General features: G+C 47.7%; 1 pseudogene; it reads left to right on the top strand.

The window, feature by feature from the left end:
- Positions 1-3,571: 3,571 nt before the first annotated feature.
- LOC149502824 (uncharacterized) lies at positions 3,572-4,238 on the top strand (annotated as a pseudogene).
- Positions 4,239-9,744: the final 5,506 nt, after the last annotated feature.

Raw genomic sequence — 9,744 nt, 5'->3', positions numbered from 1 at the left:
TATAAAAGTTCCTAACAACAAAATTCGGACACTCGTCCGGTGGAAGATTTTTCCTTAATAATTCCTTATAGCATCAAGATATGATGTAACTTTGTTTGCTACTGAAAATATGTAGAATTCGACTGCTTTATTATAGTAATTATGAAAAAAACAACAATTTGACTAATTTTCTTTTGTGCCTTTTATTACTTCATCTCTTGGTGTTATATTAATAACAGTTATAAAAACAATTTCTGAAATAAATAATAGGACCCTGCATTCAGTTCCCGTGGTGTCGCATGCACATGTCATTCGAATGGGTCTATTTCAAAACCACTCTACATTTTCGTGTACGCCTCGGGGAATAGACGGCTAGTCGCGTCGGCTGTTCCTGTTAGTATGGTATATCGATTATTGGGAATGTCGTGTTTGCTGGCTGGTGCTTTAGTTGTATTTAGGAAATAGACGTATGCATATTATACTTAAGCAACGTATTGACGTTGGGCTTTCTGTCTCTTGGTGTCTATGGATCCCGCTTATATCTGGTGGACTGTAGGCTCGCCTGTTAATTTACGATAGTAGATAATAATCACTAACTTATTAGTAACTTGATTTTTATATACACATACAAGAACTTGAAGTGAGCTTGTGTAATATTTTTTATTTTTTTTTATTGCTTAGATGTGTGGACGAGCTCACAGTCCACCTGGTGTTAAGTGGTTACTGGAGCCCATAGACACCTACAACGTAAATGCGCCACACACCTTGAGATATAGTTCTAAGGTCTCAGTATAGTCACAACGGCTGCCCCACCCTTCAAACCGAAACGCATTACTGCTTCGCGGCAGAAATAGGCGGGGCGGTGGTACCTACCCGTGCGGACTCACAAGAGGTCCTACCACCAGTAATTACGCAAATTATAATTTTGCGGGTTTGATTTTAATTGCACGATGTTATTTCTTCACCGTGGAAGTCAATCGTGAACATTTGCTGAGTACGTATTTCATTAGAAAAATTGGTACCCGACAGCGGGATTCGAACACTGGTGCATCGCTCGATACGAATGCACCGGACGTCTTACCCTTTAGGCTACGACGACTTCAAAAATATCTGGTAAGGTTTCATCTAAACCGAATATGTAATTGAAAATATCATAGTTATGTAATTGATTTGCGAAATTCTAATAGGATTTTGGTGTTTTCTCTTTAAAATTGATATCCGTTAGATTTGTTTCGACATGAAAATAAAATAGAAGTAGGTATTTGATTGTTACTTGATTGTTGTGTATGCGATTGTGTTGTGAATTGTTTAACAAGAATTTTGATCGACAATTTTACAATTAGACCCCGTTGTTAGTTTATTTATTAACTTTAGGATAAAAACATAATTTACCGGGTTGTGACAAAAAAAATGTAAAAAAAAAAATTAAAACAAAAACATACTCGGTTTCTCTTCAGCTTATAAGAGTCCTAGACATTCTGTGTCATGAAACGTAAAAGTCTAAACATATTTTTAAAAGAATGATAGACGGTAGTCATCACAATACTCAATGTCACCGAATCAACCTTAGTCATCCGTGACCAGAAATACTTTAAAATCATCGGAATATCGGAAATAATATAATGTCAGTAAAAATGCCAGATTAAACCGAATATGTAGTTTTAAAAAGCATTATAATTAGCCAACAATTAATATTGTTATCCGCTTAGATTATTCCTTATTGAGATCCAGAGTCTTAATGTCCTTCCTTACTTCCCTTATTACTTTTGCCGTCACCATTACCATTTTATTTTACTCAGATATATTCCTGAAATTCCAATACCCCCCCAACTTCCGTAACTACTTCGACATTATTTTTGTCAACAGTTTTTTTTTCGTCTCATTTGTCCCAGTTTAAGGATAAAGTTCTCGAATGTTCTCGCCTCCATAAAGCTGTCGATGTGTCATCGGAGGCGTGGTTGTGCAAGTTTTATGGCGAGACTGACATCCCTGATTTGGTCGTTACTTAATTAGTCAGAGTCGAAATACGACTTCGACTTCCATCGTTTCAATTCAATTATTGAATCTATACTTATTACTTATCTATCTATATATATGTCGGCGGCGGCGCCGGGGATGGCTAAGCGGTAGTTTCCGTCATCACTCGTATTTGGTTGAACTCAGTTTATAAAAAGTCAATAAAACCTTTTGAATAATAATTATTGAAACTCAACACACACAACTTTCACAATGACAGGATAAACCGACAGTCCGACTGACTGACTGACAGAGACTCACTGACTGAGACGGACGGAATTACTGTCTGACACGAAATGCCACGACTCTGTCCACGTACCGCCATTTTATAACTGTGGCGTTACGGAGTCTACCCTTCATTTTGTGATATTTATCAAAACAACATTTCATCATTTAAAATAATAATCAAAACCACCGTCTTAATATTACTAAAAGTCGTCAACCACGACACGGCCATTCTGTCACTTTGACGTTTGTGTATCGTTGATATTCCGAACTATTGACCCGGATGCGACATATATATAAATGAATTGCTGTTCGTTAGTCTCACTAAAACTCGAGAACGGCTCGACCGATTTGGCTAATTTTGGTCTTGAATTATTTGTGGAAGTCCGGAGAAGATTTAAAAGGTAGATAAATATGAAAAAGCTCGGAATAAAAAAAAAAACCCCCGTCGAACGGATTCCTTTTGTTTGTTTTTAGTTTATTTTATACAAAAGTTTAGGTCTTTTATTTATCGATTGAGGTACTACGAAGTCTGCCGGGTCAGCTAATAATATTATAAAGCTGAAGAGTTTGTTTGTTTGAACGCGCTAATCTCAGGAACTACTAGTCCGATTTGAAAAAAACTTTCAGTGTTAGATAGCTCATTTATTGAGGAAAGCTATATAACATCACGGTAAGGCCAATACAAGTGGAGCACCAATAAATAATATATAAATAATAATATAATGAATGAATGAATGAATGAATGAATGAATGAATGAAAATTCTTTATTGCACAAAATAGTGTACAAAGACTAACTTAACGCCATGCAGGCATTCTCTTCCAGTTAACACTCGTTGATGAAGTGAAAGATTCAAGATGTGCGTAGCTGTAATGAAGATAATACATGGCGATAATTTAATGAATTACATTAGACATGAGTAAAATGAACACAATATATATAGTAAGGAATACCCTGCTTTCTTTGAGAGCAAGTAAAGCTAATAATGATCATTGTTCACAAATATACGTATTCCTATGGTGAACCTGAAGGGTCAGCTATAGATGATTGCTCTCTAGTTACGTATCCCTCACTCGGAGTCACGGTGAGATGCCTCAATACGATTGGTCTAGGCTGGCGTATTGAGAAGCCTCGGCACGTTTGAGTATGGTCGGCGTGTCGGGAAGCTTCACACGTTTGAATACGCTCTGCGTGTGGAATGCACTCGTACGTTTTTAATACGATCTTCGTACGAGTGGGTCTGGGACCATTTTACAGGGATCACTGGCAACCAAATGCAGAAGACACTTAACGAAGGACGACGCACACTGGCCCTTGGATAATAACAGGAATATGCGCATTAAGGATGATTGTGCTACTGCGCGCACTGCTCGCGTGCCGCTACCTGCACGCGCTCTCTTACTTCCGGCGTGCAGACTGCGCGCACTGCTGGCGTGCCACTGCATACTTCTGGCGTGCATACTGCACGTGTTGAACGCGTGCCGCTACCTGCGCACGCTCGCCTGCTGCGGACGTGCATACTGCGCGTACTGCTCGCGTGCCGCTACCTGCGCGCGCTCAACTACTTCTGGCGTGCATACTGCACGTACTGCTCGCGTGCCGCTACCTGCGCGCGTTCGCCTGCTTCAGACGTGCATACTGCGCGTACTGCTCGCGTGCCGCTGTCTGCGCGCGCTCATCTACTTCTGGCGTGCATACTGCACGTACTGCTCGCGTGCCGCTACCTGCGCGCGCTCGCCTGCTTCAGACGTGCATACTGCGCATACTGCTCGCGTGCCGCTACCTGCGCGCGCTCTCCTGCTTCAGACGTGCCTACTGCACGTGCTGTTTGCGTGCCGCTGCCTGCGCGCACTCGCCTGTTTCTGGCGTGCATACCGCACGTGCTGCTCGTGTGCACACTGCACGTGATGCTCGCGAGCCGCCGACTTCACGGTGCCGTACGACTGGCAGTGACGCAGAGGGCGATTTCGCTCGATCTGCGGCCTGCTGCTTCACTCGTTGGGGACTATGATGCCTTTGGTCCACTAAGCCCGACGCAGGAAGTAACGAATAAGGAGTAGTTAGTTTGCAGTCCTGTTGAGCCACTTATGCGCACTGCCTGCATTTTCAGGATTATATATCAGGACTGTCGAGCGGGACGCCCGCCACACGTGGTGCAGCCTCACATCGTGGGAGCAGACTGGAGCTGGGACGGCTGCCCTGCTGAACTATCGGGAGGCGCGGACCTAACAAGATCTTTCGCACGCTTCCGCATCATCGTTACGAGTGGACCCCAGTTATGTGGTCGAGGACGAACCACAGTCAGGAGAGGCCGAGTAAGGAATACCCTACAAAAAGGGTATAAAACCGGCGCGCAGCTCCGTCACCCGCGCAGTTTTCAGTTGACATTCGTCGAGAGAACATCGTTCAAAGACTTTAAGTGTTAATTTAGGAAACACGAATTTTATAATAATGTTGAGGGTACAGTGCCTATAAATAGCAACGCCTTTGCTCGAAACATTCGCCCGGGACACCAGTGCGACGTGGAACCTTACTGTGTATTGTGCTGTACGGTACTGTGATCCCAACGCGAGTGTGTGTAATCCAGCGGTGCTGTGTCGGCGCGGAAACGTTCCGAGCAGCGAAACGCAGGACCCGGGAACAGGTGAGTAGGTCGACACATTCATTTTTTAACATCTGTTAATTGCGGGTAGGTGTCGACCAGCCTGGGAAAGCTGCGTAACCATTTTTATTTGGTAATAAAAATTGGTCGACGTAAGCGCCTTTGAGTCTGGCCATCCGTGTCTGTTCCCAGTCCTCCCCTGCCCCAAGGGGTTAGGAGGGGCTGCTACCAACACCCGACTAGCAGACTGTTCAGTTGCAGGTTGGCGGCTTCGGAGTCCCTCTGGAGGTAGGTTCTTAGATTAAGTTAGTTTCTAGTTTTACGTGTTCTTTTCTTTAATTTTTAGAGTAAATTTCACTCAATTCTAAATTTAAAACCATTTTAAACTTATAATATTCACAATTACCAATAATAGTAGTTAGTACATCCAAAATAGAACCACTTTTTAATTTTTATTCAACTAGCTATCATAGTGCAGTAATTCGACAGCCAATGAGCGTCGTTGTTTCTTTTGTCTTTTAATTTAAATTCACTTACGTTTTAATTTCAACTACCCTCAATAAGCTTAATTTTTTCTAGGTGTATTCGCGTTGTAAATAATTTCATTTTGGTTACTTAAGTAAGGTACCGGCAGACAGAACAGGTTTCATAAGTGTTCACACTTGTTTTACAATAGTTTTGAATTAGATAGTAGTAGTTAGTTATTAATTTCTTTTGATTTAATATTATAGGTTGTTTCTAAATTGTTGATTTGATTTATTTTGTTGTATTTAACTTGTTCTTTCTTTCAATTTTTATTAATTTTCACTGTGCTTCCTCTGGCGAGAGTGTGAGTCGGCGGTGACGTACCGGCTCAGTGAATAGTTATAATTGACTAGTTTAGATTAAATAGTGTTAGATCAAGTAGTTTATTAAATGGTTATTATTGAGTCGGTAAAGGGAGACGTATAGCTTTAGGTTTGTGGATCGCTTAGCCGAGTGCCCGGGTTCGGAAGCAGAGAACTTGAGTTTTTCTGTATTTCGACTCGGGTTATTCGGACTGGCTGACCCTCATAGGGAGTGTAGGTCCCGGCGTATACGAGTCAAGCCCATTTACTTTGACTGATATACTAATTATAATTAATTCTAATTATCTCTTTTTAATAACTTAAACATTAATTTAATTTTATTTACTTTAATTCGAACATTTGCTATTTTATTTCATTTCATTTAAATTAATAGCTATTCTTACAATTAAATTTAAATTCAGTTTTGTCAATTTTCCTTGAAATACATACTGATTATTAATTACAATTGCACCTGTTCACTGGTTAGTGCGCCTACTTCCGCTCGGCTCGGACCGGCGCCGGGGTTTAGTTTAATTAATAATAACCCACTGATTTAGTAGATATTTAAGTAGAGCTTAGTAGTACGGCAAATTACCGGTTCCGAACTTAATACCACCCAACCAACCCAGCGCGTTTTACAACACCAGGCTTCTCTATAGCCTTTTTCTCAAATAGTTTTAGATAGACCTTCCTGCCCGAGCGGGATTTCGATGTCCGGGTAGCCACTGATATCAGTCTAAAACATGTCGGGGGGGAACCCACCCCCATAATTAGCACACCCGGCCCGTCCCGAAAGGGACTTGAAGTGGAAGCGAGTACTTCTACGTACCGCTCTCTACCCGTCCGCCCGGAACAGGGCACTGCACCGGACAACAAGCCCGGGCCCTCGGTCGCGGCCCATGGGTCTCCGAGGATCGGTCCGGGGGAAAGTTTCTTTCCCTTACCGGCAGATTGCTCGGGGTCCCTTCGGCCGCGAAAGAAGGCCAGGTCTGAGTCCGACCGAAGTTCTGCAGAGGGTGTAGATAAACGACCCCGTATTGGACCTTCGTCCAAATCCTTAGTCGAGGACGACGAGGACGACGACAGCGAGGCGACGACTTCCTCTTATGAAACGTCCGAAATAGAGGCAGACACCGACACAGAACACAAATCATCCAACCCCTCGCGTACCTCCTCTTCGAGGGTGGAGTCCTCTCCCCCCTCCAAACCAATTCCCAAGCCGAGGAAGTGTTTAGGGACAGTGGAGAGCCCACCAGCCAAGCAGCTGCGTACGCCTCCTCAGTCTCCTTCTCCTACCCTCTCCCCCATTCCAACGGATAGGCCAAGAGGTGCCCCCACCACAGGCTGCATGGTGGGCAACCTAGAATCGACTAGGTACATGGACCTTGAACCCTCCGTCTCCAATTCTAAACCAATCCCTATCCCGAACCCCTCGCCAGTCCCCTCCACCTCATACGCGACTGTAGCAGCCACGCGACCCGTACCCACCCAACAACACCAACAACACACCCACCAGAGTTCCACTGCCCCAAATAGGTCGCGCACTAAAGAGGAGCCCCGCCGTCATCCACCTATTATGGTGGAAGTGCTCCCAAATTGGTCCCGCCATATGGCGGCCATTAGGGAGCGCTTGGGGAGGGCACCCTCCGTGCGCCCTTACGGAACAGGGTTCAGATTTCTGCCAGCGTCGGCAGAGGAATATAGAGTGGTCCAGGCCTACCTTGCCGGGGCCTCCTCAGCGGACAGTGCCATCAAATGGTATTGCTACGCGTTGGAGGAGGACATCCCGACAAGGGTGGCTATTCGCGGACTACCTGCCGACACCGACGCGGCAGAAATCACAAATTCCTTGAAGGAGCTGGGGTTTCCGGCTCGCTATGCCCGATGCATACGGGCTAAGAGAGGGAGGCCGGGGTGCGTATTTTACGTTACCCTCGACCACCTCTCTAAGGAAGGCCTCGCCCGCTTGTACGCAGTTGAAGAACTGCTGTACCTGCCGGGGGTGTCAGTTGAGGGATGGCGGCCAAGCCGTGGGCCGGCGCAGTGTCACCGCTGCCAGGCCTTCGGTCACGCCTCCACCAATTGCCACCGAGCGGTCCGCTGTGTGCGTTGTGCGGGTGAGCACATCGTGGCGGACTGCCCGAGGCCGAGGGAGGGGCCCTTCACCTGCGCCAACTGCGGAAAGGACCACGCAGCCGTTGACAAACGGTGCGTGGCCTATCGCAGGAGGGCGAGGATGTTGGGTGTTACCGTCCCCCCTCCCGTACCACCGGTGCCGCGCGCCCGGAGGCCTCCAGCTCCTGCAGTACCAACACCATCTCAAGCAACTTCGACTCAAGTTCCGGCCGCTAGAGTAGTATCAAGTAAGGGCAAGGGCAAAGGGAAATCGTCAGAAGCCCCAATTCTCGCCCCAACTCCCACCTTACACTCACGGCAGCCCAACCTAGTGGAGTCGAATCCAGCAGCCTCCACATTGATGGCACCGGCTAACGCTGCCCGACCGGCCGTTAGACCTCAACCGGCACCAAGAAACCTATCAAAAAAAAATAAAAAAAATAAAAAAAAGAAAGAGAAAGCAAAAGAGAGAAAGCGAGCGCAAAGATTAGCCGCCAATACCCCACCCACCCCAGTAGAGAGAATGACTCCAACTCCAATTCCTGTGCCAATGGAGGTCACAGAAGCAATGCCCCCCCCTACAACCAATACAACACCAACACCAATTACAATCCACGCTCAGCCCCAAGAAAATTCGGTCGACGTGGGCATGACTCAGCCCCCACTACCACCCCGCCCGCAGAGGGAGCGGCGCAGCGGCCGACAGGACACGCAGCCTGCCGGCTTCGCTGCCTGGCTCCTCTCCCTGTGGGAGAAACTGTCCGAGGTGATCTCCGGAGTGATCCGAGAGATCGCCTCCGGAGCCAGTCCCTTCGGGGCCTTGCTCGCGGGGTTCTACCGGATGATTGCGCAGCTCAATGGCTAGCCAGGAGCTGCGCATCATCTACTGGAACCCCGACGGGATAGGGTCCCGGAGGTCGGAGCTCATCCGACTCGCCCAGGAGTATGACCCGCAGGTTATCCTCCTGGGCGAGACCAAGCTCAAACCTCGACAAGATTTTAGGATGCCCAACTACTTCGTGTACCGACGGGACGAACTGACCTCCAACGGGCGCCCGTTCAGGGGCACTGCGGCGCTCGTCAGGAGGGACGTGGTGCACGAGGAGCTTGAGCTACTGACCTTCGCCTCTACCAGAACGGTCGGGGTGAGGGTCCACGTACCGGGGGCCGAATTGCGGATTTATGCCGCGTATCGACCCCCGGGTCCTGATTTTGTCGAGGACGATATTAGACGGGCCTTGAACCATGATCGCCATCCGGCCTTGGTGGTCGGGGACCTCAATGCGAAACATGTCGCTTGGGGCTCCCGAATCATCACGAGGCCCGGAAGGCGATTGTACGAGGATGCCGAAAGGGGGGACTACTGCGTGGTCGGCCCCAACGAACCCACACACGTTCCAACGTTGGCCCGGTACCAACCGGACGTTTTGGACGTGTGTGTTCACAAGGGGCTACGGTGCCCTCTAGCGATAGAGGCACTGTACGACCTGAGTACCCCTCACCTACCGATCTTGGTCACGGTGGGTTTGGGGCTCACTCGGGTCGCGACGTCCCCTCTCAGGCCTAGGGTCGACTGGCAGTCCTTTACGGGACTGCTGGCCGACCAATCCTTGTTTCAAGACCCGTCTACCCCTGATGAGGTCGACACGGCGGCTTCCCGTCTCGTCGACACCATCAGGGGAGCACTCGACCAAGCGACGACTCTGGTACCCAGCGGGGGGCCCAGAGCGGAACTCCCGGTGCACCTCAAGACCACTGAGCAAGTAATCAGACGTTAATTCGTCGGAGGAGGGCACTGAGGAGGCTCTGGGCGACATCTAGGTGTCCCAGGATTAAGCGCGAGCTTAACCGACTTGAGGGTGAGCTGGCGACTAAGATGCGGACTTACCGGGGTGATTCCTGGGAGGGGGGACTGTTGGACGCGTCCGACGACCGTACCATGGCCCCCCTTCACCGCATCTGTCGCCGGCTCACCAAC

Source organism: Bombyx mandarina, chromosome 06 (genome assembly GCF_030267445.1).
Source record: "Bombyx mandarina strain Sakado chromosome 06, ASM3026744v2".
Taxonomy (NCBI): domain Eukaryota; kingdom Metazoa; phylum Arthropoda; class Insecta; order Lepidoptera; family Bombycidae; genus Bombyx; species Bombyx mandarina.
This window is presented reverse-complemented; position numbering and strand designations above follow the sequence as displayed.